At 37.6% G+C, this 14,277-nt stretch overlaps 1 pseudogene; it reads left to right on the forward strand.

Moving 5' to 3' along the window:
- Nucleotides 1-2,430: 2,430 nt before the first annotated feature.
- Nucleotides 2,431-14,277, forward strand: part of LOC102485497 (ferritin heavy chain pseudogene) — a 20,121-nt pseudogene continuing 8,274 nt past the window's right edge.

Consider the following 14,277-nt stretch of genomic DNA (forward strand, 5'->3'; position numbering starts at 1 on the left):
AATGGGACATGTTCTCACCATAGTTCCTTTTCCTTGATTTCTCCATACCTTTGGGATTTGGGGCATCACATTTGCCTGGCCTGTTTTTCACGTCACTGGGGTCTGGATATGAACTTCTGTTGGTTTTGTGGGATCTACCTTTCTTAACCACTAGGCTATGGTGCTGGCCCTCAGTATATTCTTAAGTGATCTCTAGAGGTAGAACTTTTCATTGCTTCCTAAGAAGAATTTCCTTTTCTATAAAAATAAAACATAAACATACCTCTTTCCTGCTCAAACTATTCGACTGGATCCTGATGACTTATACGATTCAGGTGGAGATGCTCAGAGCAGTCAGGTATACAGGTCTAGAATTTGGGGAGAAGAGCTCGGTACTGGACCTATAGATGTGGGAGATACTGGCATGGAGCTGGAAGTTGCAGCTAATTTTTCTGAGATTTTAAAGTGTTCTTGCAGGACAAGAAAACTCAAAGCAAAGGATAGAACCCCATAGATGTGTGTTATTTAATAAATGGTTAGAAAATAATGTTTCACTAAATAATAAAGAGGAAGATTTATTAGAAGGAGAAGAAGGATCACTGAGTTTTAAAAGGCTAGAGGAAAAGACCATTACATGAGAAGAGGTGAAGGCAAGGACTGAAGAGTATCCTTTGGATTATCTTTTGGGAACTCAATGGTAGTGAAATTACTGATACAATCACTTCTCTTGGGACAGCAATGTAGAATAGTCTGAGCACAGGACAGATGGTAGATGCAATGGACGGCAGGGAGTGGAGAAAAGGCAATGTTCAAGTCCTTGCATTCAGCCGTCTTTGAAGCCAGATTTTGACTCTACCCATGGTAGTGATGTAAATAAATTGTAAGACTGAGAAGCATGACTGTTTTTTCTTTGTTTTGTTTTGGTTTGTTTTTGTCACTGTAGTGCAGAAGACTATTAGAAACATGGACAGATGTTATCTATCTACATAGAAGAGAATCAGATGTGTGAATGTGGTTAGGCTTATCAATGATATGTGAGTAGGAAGTTAAAGAAGATCATGAGGCAGGAGTTTAACCCAGCCTATATTTTAGTTATTCATTTTGTTACAAATATGATTTTCTCAGTATCTAAGAGACTTTAGATTCATCAATGTGTTTTTTCTGTCTTTTTATTCAACTCAAATCCTATGGGAATGGACTTTAGATTTTCTTTCTTCCAACAGTGACTCAGATATGAAAAGATTTTAGATTAGCTAGATTTCTAATATGATCTTTTCCCTCTTAGGAAGGTGAGGATGAAGAGAGGAAAAGGCAAATTGGAATGTTGGTCAACTGCGCCCTCTCTCTGGATATCTTCTGTGATATTGCTCTCTTGATGACTGTGTAGATATTTCTTGCCAGCATTGTCAGATTGCAGTGGCTACTCATCCTGACTAACTACTGCTGAGAGAATGGCCTGCATTTCATAAAAATTGTGTTGTTCCTATCAAGCCAAACAAAAATGTATATGTCACTATTAAATATTATTCCATAAGGTATTAGTACAGTAAAGGAGAGCAGAAGCAATTGCAAAAAGTGTTTCATCAGGGCCCCAAAGGCCCAAGTTTGAGTCTACCCTGTTTATCACTATTTTGTGACCTCCACCGAATCAATGTAACTCTCAGGGCTTGTTTCCTTGGGTGTAAACATAGAGAGCTAAACCGGCAAGTGAACATGGGCGGCTTCACACTCAAGGGTTGTGCATTACTGTATTGCAGTATATACTGTCTAAATTTCCAATCCCAAAATTTCATTCTTCATGAAGCCAGTAGAGTTGGGGTGACATAAACATAATTTAGAACAGGAAATCTTACAAATTAATTTTCCAACAATGTTCTGGTGCTGCTATTATGGATTAAGGAAAAGTAAAATTCTCCTTATTTAAAAAATTCTTAGTCTTCATTTCATGACACCTAGATGAAAAATGAGATTTCTTTAAAAACTACCCATTGAAACTTTGCCTGTTCCAAAACAAATTTTTTTCCAGAACTTTTAAATATGTTTTACTTTTTAAAAATTTACTTATATTCATTCACTGTGCATCAGTACAGTATATAAAATGAATACATTTTATATTGGTTCAATCAAGGATATTACCATACATGCTATTGTCGACAAAAATTTTTCTATTCTCGTTCTTATATATTTTATCTTTCCCCTCGCTTGATTCCCTCCCTCTCCCCCTCTGCCATTTCCCCCTTCTCCCACACTTTCTCTGGTATCTACAGTTGTTTCCATACTTCTTTTTTTCACTTTTTTTTATTGATTCACTAGAGATCTTAATTTTAAAACTTACTGTAGCAAGCACAGCTGATACATACATATCTATGAACACATGTATAACAGAATTATTGAGACTAGATGTATTATTACTATTGATAATTACAGACTGGGAAGAAAAAAAGTGGGAAAATGGAGGATAAAGGAGCAGGAGCAATTCTTTGCCTTGAAGATGTGAAAAAACAAAGGACGATAAGGTAAAATATACCCAAGGCTTAGAATTGTATCCCAGTATCTATAATGGTGAGAAGGCCAGGTGCAAACATCTTGCTGGCTGTTGATATTCTCTAGCATGAGGTTATCCTGAGTGAACCTGTGGCTGTCACTCGGTCTTGGAGACAGCAATGAAGACTGCCTTGGCTCTGCCAAGTATCCCTCTTACTTTGCATTTCTGAAGCCAGATGAACAAATAGGTAACAAGAATGACCACACCTAAGTCACCCATCTCTGAATCACCCATCTTAGCTTCAGGAGAAGCTGAGTGAGTCTTTGTTTGTTCAGTATGATGAATTGACATTAGTCTTAAGTGAAAAATCAACCAAAATGTTCTACACAATAGATTGGATGGGGGGAAAATTGTTTTTCTTGGCTGATTGGAAATCTTTTGAAACTATCAGAGGAATCAGTCTTCTTGGAAATCAGAACTACCCAAGCTCAAACACCTGTTTAGAGACTTTTTAGATCTTTCTTTCACTCAAAATTCAAGGTAGGCTGTGTTGGCTGAGCAAATAAGCATATTATAAATATTTGAGACACGTGTCTTTTAAATTAGAATCTTTTCCAGTTTTTGGACCCAATAGCACTTGGAATAACACCTAGTAAATTTAAATAACGTTCTGGAAAAGTCATTGCTCACTCTTCATCACAGATATGTGTGTAATATTTAACACCTACCATTTAAATCTATCCAAAGATTGAAGTTAAATTTAAGTTATTAAACAGGTAGTGCAATGTTGGGATAATTCCAATTAAATTATTATCTCTGAAGTGTTACATATTTTATGTTTTAAAAAATGGCAGTTCTGCCAGCTTTTCTAAGTTTCACATTATACTCAACTCCTTATGCCAAACATAATTGGATAGTGTTTAATTAAAAACAATAAACTCTGACCAGTAAAAACAAAGAGCATAAATAGGCATTAATGCTTCAAAACATTTGCGTTATTTAAGGACAAACTGGAAATGTATCTCTTCTACTTTGAGTTTTATTCTACAGTGTCACCATTTTAAAGACTGATATTAACTTATCCTAATATTAAAGACTTCTCCATTTTGTTGACATCAATTATACTGCAGAAAAACATTTTCTAAGATAAATTACACAACCTTGTGGATAATCACCATGATCTTATAAAACGGCTTATTAGCTGTAAAGGATTAAATGACAGTTTAAAAATATTGCTTGGGACCATCTGAATTCATCCCGTTAGAAGATAAAAACAGTATACTTTTAACACTGGAGCGGAAGCTTATTTAATCAGGTGATTATATCTATGGCTATGTGACCTTCTTAAATAAAAGCAATGTGGGAAATTCGATTTTAAAATGGTAGAGAATATTAAGTTATCCAGGGAGAATCTGGTGTAAGGTCAGAGAGCAATAGGACTGAGAAAACCATGATGATTACAGAATAATTAAGCCCAATTTTTTCTGCCTGAAGACAAAGAGGGCAAAACCATAAAAATATTCATTGGCTATGTCTTTATAACATTTCTCCTGTGGTTACTCTTAAGAATTAAGATGTACTCAGCTGAAAAATAAGATAAAAATTTCAGGGATTATATCTTAATTTTACTACTATTTTTATCCTTATGGTACCGGTTTAAGATATTTTATCCAAATTTCAGAGGTTCAACTTTCCTATGAATTCATTTGTGTTCCTTTGTGACAAAGTCATTTTTAGAACTGAAATAATCACCTGAATCTCTTTTACATTTTCATCTTTATATGTTAAGTGCTTCTTTATAACTTGGCAACCTTTACATTTAGTGAACTTGAAGTTCTCCAGTCTGAAAATTTCAGAATACTCTTACTCCTCACACTCTTCCCAGACATTTCTACTGGGTGTTTCTGTGCACAAGATAGTGCACAAGATGTAGATTTTTCTCTCTTATTTTGGGTGTGCAAAAACAGTGCTTCTCATGGTCAATGTTCCCAGCAGAGATAGCATTGATTTACTTCTACTTACACCCAGGCTACACATTGCCACTAGCTTAAAAATTCTTAGTGTTGGGACCAGCAGATGGTATAATGGTTATGTCACTGGACTCAAACATTGTCAACCGTGGTTGCCTTTCTGGTGAGCACATGTACCCTATTGGAAAAAATCTCTAATAAAAAAAAAGAGATAATCTTACTGTTACTCCTTTGCTTAAGCACTGTTCATAAATCCTCATCATGTACATAATAAAGTAATAAAATCTTCTACCTGGAATCCAAACAATCTCACTATTGCTTCTGTTCCCTGATCATTTTATTGGTCTTCTCTTCCAAACAATCTCACCATTGCTTCTGCCCCTGATCATTTTATTGGTCTTCCCTTTGGCTGTAACCCAATATCAGCTATCCATCCCTCTTTAGATCTGGTCTCAGTGTCAAGTCTGTCTCCAGGTGTCAGAAAGAGCCCCTGGTCAATTTCACTGAGCTGAGATTAAGTCAGCTCATGCTTGGCCCTTGACCCAACATTGTCTCATTTCAAGTGGCTGAGTGTTGCTTCAACTGAATTCCAAATCTACCTGTTCCTGGACAACTGAATTTCTCCAATTTTCCTTCCAGCTAGCAGTGATATGTGATGTAATTCTGGCCAATGCAGTGCAAGACAAATCTCCTGTGAGCTTCTCAGAAACATTCTCCACCCAATTCCCAATCCCTACTACATGATTTTTAAAAAGCAGAGGATCATAGGAACAAGCCATTATCCAGGTATTTATTATTTCACTTTCAGGCCATGTATGAGTTGGTGGGACTAAGATGTTTCTTTTGGAGCAAAACAACAAATTTGAAATCCTGAAGCAATAAAACAGAATAACAAAGTCAATGTGAGAGAGATAACAGAGATGGAGGGAATGGAGAAGATGGAGAAATACTGGGGCCATAATTTCCAAGCCAACTTGGAGATTGTCTGACTCCAGACTTCCTGCCAAGTAAACAATAAAGGCCAAGTTGTTTCAAGGGAAAATGTTAATTGGGGAACTCTGTTACTATGTCCAAACCATGTTACCTGGTACACCAACTTTCTGATTAATTTACATCCCTCTCTTGCTTCTTTGTGAGGCATCCAAGCTGCTTCAACACTGTATCTGGTTTCCATGTATCTCCACACCCCTACAGTTCACCAATAGACTTCTCTGATGTGCACTAAATTTTACTTCTCTGGATTTTTATTGAGTGGCTGTGTAACAGCGATGACATGTCCACCATTGCACTAGTTCATAGGGAAATTTCAGCAAGATTCTATCTTGCTCATGGAATCAAGTTTTCTATTTATCCCCACACAAGTTATCCAAGTTCAACACCCGTAGGAGTTCCTAAATGTCAAGAACTCTTGTGCAATGGAGGATCACAGGAAATGACATAGTGAAGATTGGCTCCATACATGTGAATAGTTGGGTGTGAAATCCTTTCCACTGTTCCTGAAACTATGCAATAAAACATCTTCCCATTTCCTTTCGTTGTTAGAGATTATGCTGTATCTGCTCCTCCTTTCTTTGATGAGTAGCTTCTTTGCTTTATGCACCCCCCTTCCTCCAGCCCCAAATTTGTCTTGTCTTTGAGGAAAATACTGCTATAAAAACATGTATTTGAACTATATTTAGGCAATGTCTTCTTTGAGTCTATACTTATTTTCTATTTCAGGTTAGAGGAAAGACCTAGCCTTTATGGTATTGGTGAGTGAGTGTAGAATAGAAAACACACAGGAACAGCATTAATGGCACAAAGAGGTGTGGTATTATCTGTTGAAGATGTTTTGTAGTTTTATCAACTGTACTAGGGAGAAATGTTCACCTGCTGAAATATCCACTTTGTAAGACAAATAATAATGTAATAGAATGTATAAAAGTAAATGAAATGAAAAAATAATTTTTAAAAAAGAAAATACACAGGAACAAACAGATGGTATAACTTTTTCATACTTGCTTCTCTTCTTTATGCCCTAGTCCCCATGGTCATTTCTGGAGATTCCAGATAGTAGGACAACTAGAACAGCAAAGTTCTAGAGTTCAGATCAATCCAATAATAGCCTACACATGAGGTAACCTGAATAAACGTAAGGATGTCATTGCTAAAATGTCAAGGTCCAGGGAATCAGCTGTTAGCATAATGGCTATGCCGCTGGACTCTCACATAGTTGACCACGGTTTGCGTCCCGGACCCGTTGGCTTAAAACTCACGCCGGGCATGTGTGCGTGTGTGCCCAAGATCCCAAGAGGAGAATGGAGGAGAAGGGATTGTGGCGTGACCATCCCCCCTGGGGGATGATTTGTCACTTTCTGTCTCTATGTGTCTGTCTGTCTGGTGAGCGCACACGCCCTATAGCAAAAACTTCTCAAAAAAAAAAAAAAAAGTCAAGGCCCAGGACCAGCAGAGGGCATAGCAGTTACATTGTTGTACTTCCATATGGCAGACTATGGTTCAAGTCCCAAACATGGTGACTTGAAACTCATGCCAGGCACACAAGCATGTATGCCCAAGATCACAGGAGCAGAATGGAGGAGAAGGGATTATGGCATGGCTACTCCCCCTGGAGGAGGAGGGATTTCTCACTTTCTCCTTGTCTCTGTCTCCCTTTGCAGCGAGTGCATGTGCCCTAAAGCAAAAATGCCTACAAAAAAATGAAAAAGAAGAAGTTAAGGCTGTAAAGGGAGGGCATTGTTTTATATATAAAAGTGCAATTTCATATGTAAAAAGAGAAATAATTGGTGAAGTTGGACCCCGGCAAGGATGAGATCATTCTTAAAATGAGTAAGAGCTGAAATGAATGAGATTACATTTACGGAGTGAGCACATTCTGTTCAGTACATGTATAAAATTGGAAATAGTCCCTTAAAAATCAATCACATGCTATTTTCTATAGCTGTGCTTTTCAACATGGCAGTCAATAGCCACAGGTGGCTGTTTAACACTTCAGTTGGACACATTAAAGCTGAGAATTGTTTTAAGTAGAAACTACACATAGATTCTGAAGACAGGATGAAAGAAGATTGTAAAATATTTTACTAACAATTTCTATATTGGGGCCAACAGGTGGCATGGTGGTTAAGGTGCTGGACTCCCACATTTGCCAACTGCGGTCCAAGTCTGAAACCTGGCAGTTTGCTTTTTCATTCTCTCTCTCTCTCTCACTTGTTCTCTGTATGTGTGTCTGTGTGTCTCCCTGGTCAAATTTAATAATAATAATAATAATAAAATAATTCTTTAAAACATAATTTCTATATTGATTAAATGATGTTGAAAGGATAATTTGACTGTATGGAGATAAATACAATATTATTAAAATTAAAACAAAAATCTCTCTTACAGACTCAAATTCTAAGCACCCATCTGCTTAGAGCACCACCTGAGCCAACTAGAGTAGCAAAGCTACACCAGGAGCTACATTGCCTGGTGTGAAAGCTTAGAATGCAGACTCAATGAGAGCCAAGAGCCTTTTTATATCTATTAAGAATGGTGCCTGATACAGGGTAACCCTAATAAAAATTGTTTAATAATTAAACAATGGTGACCTTCTCTTGATAATGTTTAGGCAATGTTTCTCCTTTTTCTATTGGCCTCTGACCTTAGTCCTGGCCATCACTCTCCTGGCCCATACTGTCAATCACTGGCTAGGGTGGATGGGAAGAGGGATAGATGAATGCATACCAAGACATACAGAAAAACATATATCATAGGATTTTTTTTAGTTTAATCTACTGTTCTTTCCATTTCTTAGATATATTTATGAAGATGATACTTTGTATATCAAGAAAGATATATATATATATATATATTTTTTTTTTGAGAGGGTTTTGCTATATCGTGAGCACTTGCCAGACAGACAGAAAGATATATAGAGAGAGACAGAAAGTGAGAAATCCCCCCAGGGGGGCTGGCCACACTGCAATCCCTTCTCCTCCATTCTCTCGGGATCTTGGGCACGCACACACATGTGCCCGGCGTGAGTTTAAGCCACCATGTCCGGGACTCGAACTGTGTTCGACTACACGGGAGTCCAGCGACATAGCCATTACACTAACTGCTGGTCCCGATATTTTTAAAATGTTGATAATACTATGAACTTTCAGGGAAAGCTAGAAAGATAAATAGTATCATATTTTACATAGACACACAAAATAAAGTGTTTTTCACTTTTTTGTCCTTTGGGTCTTCTAATTTTAATATAAACTAGAGGAAGTTGGGTAGAATGATTGCAATAGCTCTTTTTTAACCTCCTGATCCTACACACACATATGCACATACATATATTCATCCTGATATTCCTGATATACTTACCTCTATTACTCATGGCACCCTCTATATTTTTCTTGTGATATATTTGTTTGTGTGTTGTCTGTCTCCTGTTACTATTTCCAGAGAGCAGGGACTGTTTGTATCGATGGCTATGATAGAGTCTAGTAGGTAGTAGGTGGTCAATGTATATTTGTTGAGTGAATGAGCTGAGGAATGTTAAAATAGACATATGAGGGCCAGCAGGTGGTGTGGTAGTTAAAGGCCTGGACCCCCACACAGTCAACTGTAGTTTGAGTCCTAGACCTGGGCAGCTTGCCAGGTATGTGTGCATGCATGCCCAAATCCAAAGAAGAGAATGGAGGAAAAGGGATTGTGATGTGGCCATGCCCACTGGCGGGGGCGGGGAGTAACTTTTCTTACTTTCTCTCTCTCTCTGTCTCTCTGGTGCGTGCACGTTCCCTATGGGAAAAAAGGAAGAAAAAAGGAAAGAAAGAAGAAAGAGAAATAAATAAATAAAATGGACATGCTCATCATCTTTAAGAGCAGTTTCAGAAAGAATCAGAAAGAAAAGTCAGTCCTTCCTTGCCATAGACACAACACTAGGCATGCAATGTCACTGTCATGGGACATAAAAAGCACATTAAAAAAGAAAAAAAATTAAATGTAATGTCATTTAATTAAAAAAGGGGTTAAGAGAAAAATATGTATTATCTTTATTCCAGAAGTAAGAAAAATAGATCTTCAGATTTATGTACTCTTTAATTTTGGATGTTTCTAAGTAAAGTTCAACATGTTAAGTCTAAGGAAAAATATTTTCTCATAATGGTTAGTTGAACTTAGAGAAGTGAGTGAAGATGAAACTCTATTTTTATCACACTGTGAAGTAACAGAATTTTGCATTTCCACAAATAAAATGCCAAGAATATGAGGCACATGATAAAGAATCCAAAAGATTCAAAACTTGTCCCGGCATAAACTGAGGGAAGATAGAATTAAAAACAAGACAACTGATTAACCTTGGCTGCTTTTAGCTAGGATGAAATTAAGCAAATGTTCAAATAAAAGTGTACTCTTATTTTCATTGGTGTGAGTTAGGTTGTTTTTTTTGTTTTTTGTTTTTTTTTTTCCCCTATAGCGTGTGTACACTTGCTGGAGAGAGAGAGACAGTGAGAAGGAAAGTGAGAAATCACCCCCTAGGGGGATGGTCACTCTACAATTCCTTATTCATTCTCCTCCTGGGATCTTGCGCATGGACACACACATGCCCGGAGTGAGTTTCAAGCCACCTGGACTGTGATTCAAACTGTGGTCATCCATATGTGTTGTAACTTTTCTAAAAACCTGAAACCAGCAGTTGGTGTAATGGCTACGTTGCTGGACTCCCATATAGTTGACCACGGTTTAAGTCCTGGACCTGGTGGCTTAAATTCATGCCGGGCACATGTGCGGTGCCCAAGATCCCAGAGGAGAATGGAGGAGAAGGGATTGCAGTGTGGCCATCCCCCCTGCGGGGTGTGATTTCTCGCTTTCTGTCTCTCTGTCTCTCTGTCTGTCTGGTGAGCAAAAGTGCCCTATAGCAAAAACCTCTCAAATAAATGAATAAATAAATACCCAATAGTTAGTCATGAATCATTTCCACTAGATTTACAATGGTTGAATGATCTGTTTATTAATTATGGAGACTTTAAAAATACTGATATATGGTACTTACTGGCTGTATGATTGATTAGTTTTAATATTATCCAGGTATGTTAAGAATATTTTGTAATGATAATTATCAATGATCTAAATGAATTAGACCAAGTGCTAATTTTATGTACTTATAATTGAATAAAATTTGTGGCTAAACTTGGCAAGAAGGCTTGAACTAGAGATATCCAATATGACTTAAACTCATGCGAATTCTGTTTATCTCAAGTTACAGAACCTACAATCTCATGCCCAAAAGCAGTACACGTGGGGTTTTTTGTAACCTTCATCTTGGAAACAGACTATTGCTCATGCTCTAGTTGTCAATTACTAAGTCAGACTACCCTGTGCCTTTGAGATTTGCCACTTCCAAACATCTCCAGTATGTTTTATTTAGTCTGCTGCCAGTATAAACCACATTTTTAAAAAGTGCAAAAGTTAGATATAATTCCTACTGATTGGTTTAGTGAAAGTATTGGGACAGATGCGTGGGAGTCCAGCAACATAGCCATTACGCTAAATGCTGGTTCCCCCATGGAATTTATTTTAATAACAATAGTTTTATCTCAGAAGTTAAGGTCAGAAGATTCACAATAAAGGGAGAATTTTTCTAGCCCATCAAATTCTTTCTCAAAATAAAATATCATAAAATCAAAGCCAACCCTCACAGACATCATTATGGACCACAGGTATGGTTCTTGTAACATGCTTTCTGGTATTTCTCCTGTGTCTGTTGACTGGGACTATGAAACCCAGCCTAACAGGATCAGCAGATGGTGTAATGGTTACATTGCTGGACTCCCACAAAGACGACTATGGTTTGAGGCCTGGACTCATGCCGGTGCATGTGTGTGCATACCCAAAATCCTGAGAGGAGACTGGAGGAAAAGGGATTGCAGCATGACTATCCCTTTTGGGAGGTGATTTCTCATTTTCTGTCTCTCTTGTCTCTCCAGTGAGCGCACACACCCTCTGACAAAAATCTCTCTTAAAAAAAAATCCATTCTTGCTTGGGTCTTCATTGAATAATAAACACTGATATTTTTCTAGATATAGGGAAATAGAAAATGGCAATATAAAAGTTATTCTTTAAAGATATAAAGAGAGGGCCAGCAAGTGGCATGTTGATTAAGGCGTTGGATTCCCACATGGCTGACCATGGTTCAAGTTCCAGACCTGGTGACTTAAAAATCACACTGGGTGCATGTGCATGCATGCCCTAAATCCTGAAAATCCAGGGAAGAAAATGGAGGAGAAAGGATTGTGGGATGGCCATCCTCCCTGGGGAGTGGTTTCTCACTTTCTCTCTGTTTCGCTCTGGCAAGTGCACATGCCCTATAGCAAAACCCTAAAAAAAAGGGAAAAAAAGATATAAAGAGCATGTATTGAAGAGAAAAAAATGAAGCTTTGTGAAAGACTAGATGTCTCAAAAAACAGTATAGGAGATATGCATACTAATTAAATTTTTAAAGATTATTATTTTTAAAGTTTTTGCCATAGGAACTTCCCTGATATTATTATTTTTAATGTATTTATTTATTGCAAGAACAAAAGATACGCTTAGTAGAGTCTTGCCACACTATGCTCACTTGCCTCCCCAGCCTTCCAGTTAACCAGGATCATGGGCTCACCTAGACAGCTCAGGTTGACATAAGATTTGATCCTGGGACCACCCATGTGGCTTTAATTATCATGCACTGTTGCCCTACTATCTGTGCTACCATAGCTGGGACATAATTGGATGAAATAATGATGAACAAAACCAGTGTTGTCAGAAAAATAATACTAAGACAAGGAAGAAATACGTAGGACAGTGTATAATGCAATAATACTACCACTCAAAATGTACATTTCCACTCAGAAATTAAATTTAATACTGATAACATTTTTAAAAGTTCTTCAGCTATGCTGCATGCTGGAGGAACTATAGACTAAGCCAAAATTCAGTCATTATCTTCAAGAAACTTCTACTGCTGACATTTATATATTAAACAGGTGAATGTTTAAGACAACACACTTTGCAGTAAGGGAAACAAAGAAAAGAGTAGCAAAGAGAAAATAAGAATTCTACCATATTTTTTTAAAAGTTTAGTGAGTAATAGTAATTTGAGTTGACATAGTATTTTTTATTTTTATTTTTTTTAGAAAAAGATTCTTCTACAGTTAATAATTTGTTAAGAAGAAGACAAGGCAGTATAGTAGAAATGAGTACAGATTTTTAATTCCAGCACTGTGGCACTTGGTAAAGTTATTTAAAACATTCTGAACATAATTTTCTTTTTCCATAAAGTGGAAATATAGCCTTGATCATAGTATTATGGTGAGGATTAAATGCTTAGTACAGACCATGATATTAAGTCTTCAGTAAATGTCAGATGGCATTCTTGTTATCATCATCATTCTAGTCTTGATCATTACTGGGTTGTTCTAAGGCTAATAATAGACAAAAATATCCCTGGCATATGGTGGTGCTTTAAAAATGGTAACAATTCTATTGCACACTATATATCTTTATTTGTAATCAATAAAGTACCATGACTAGTTTACAAATGGAAACACCAAGGAAATTCACATGATTGCCCAGTGCCACAGAACATTAATAGTGACACTGTGCAAATGACCTACTGTCATGGTAGGACTGCAGGCTGCAGAACCAAATTGCCTGGGTTTAATACCTGATGGAACCACTTTGTGGCTTTCAAGAAGTTACTTCTCTTTCTGTATTACAAATGTTATCTCTAAAGTAAAATGAATATTGATGACTTCCTCTTGACCTCATCACATACCAGGAGGCCACCCTTTAGATTACTGTGGCAGAAAAATGTGCTTTTCAACAAACATCCGCATGCTCCTCCTTTCTCACAGACCCTTTGCTGACTAGTGCTGGCCAGTGAGTTACAAAAACAATGTCATCTGGGCCAAAACACTTACCAACTAGTGAATGACTTCCTACATCTCTCTTTCCTAGCTGAGTGACCTGGAAATCACATGTTGATATAGTAGTTTTACAAATCAAAACAGTGTGAGTCACTGCATGGGAAACAGCTTTCTTGGAACGTCACTTGACCTGCATTACAATTCCTCTGGGCACAAAATTAAACCTTATTGTGCAAAGTAAATGAGATATTTGTTTTAATTTTTTTTTAATTTTCCAGAAAGCATGTACACTTGCTGGAGAGACAGAGACAGAGAGAGGAGGGTAAGAGTGAGAAAGCACTTCCCATGCCATGTTTCTCAAGCTGCTGGGTCCAGAACTTGAACTCCATAGTCAGTCATGTAGGATCTAGCTGCCTTAGCTACCAGGAAACCATCTGACCCAATTCACTTTTTTTTTTTTTGGAGAGGTTTTTCTATAGGACACGTGTGCTCGCCAGAAAGGCAGAGAGAGACAGAGAGACAAAAAGAGAGATATCATTCTCCAAGGGGGATGGCTACACCACAATACCTTCTCCTCCATTGTCCTCTCAGGATCTTGGGCACACATGTACATGCTCCTGGCATGAGTTTAAGCCACCAGGTTCGGGACTTGAACCCGGTTGACTACATGGGAGTCCAGCATGTAGTCATTACGCCATCTGCCGGTCTCCTCAATTTACTTCTTTATGATGTGATAACTAAGCCTGTCCTGACTGTGCAATTGTGGCTATAGTTCTAGACCAAAAGCCCACCTGTAATACGTGTACTGGGAACTCAGAGTAGTGACAGGAATATAAATATAAAGATGTAGAGTGAGTTATAGTCCTAAGTTTTGACAAGTCCAGGAAAAGTTGTCTCTTCTTCAGTTCTTTTTTTTTTTTTTAGAGGTTTTTGCTATAGGGCACGTGCGCTCGCCAGGCAGAGAGA

This window comes from Tupaia chinensis, unplaced genomic scaffold, assembly GCF_000334495.1.
Source record: "Tupaia chinensis unplaced genomic scaffold, TupChi_1.0 Scaffold000013_1, whole genome shotgun sequence".
NCBI classification, from domain to species: domain Eukaryota; kingdom Metazoa; phylum Chordata; class Mammalia; order Scandentia; family Tupaiidae; genus Tupaia; species Tupaia belangeri.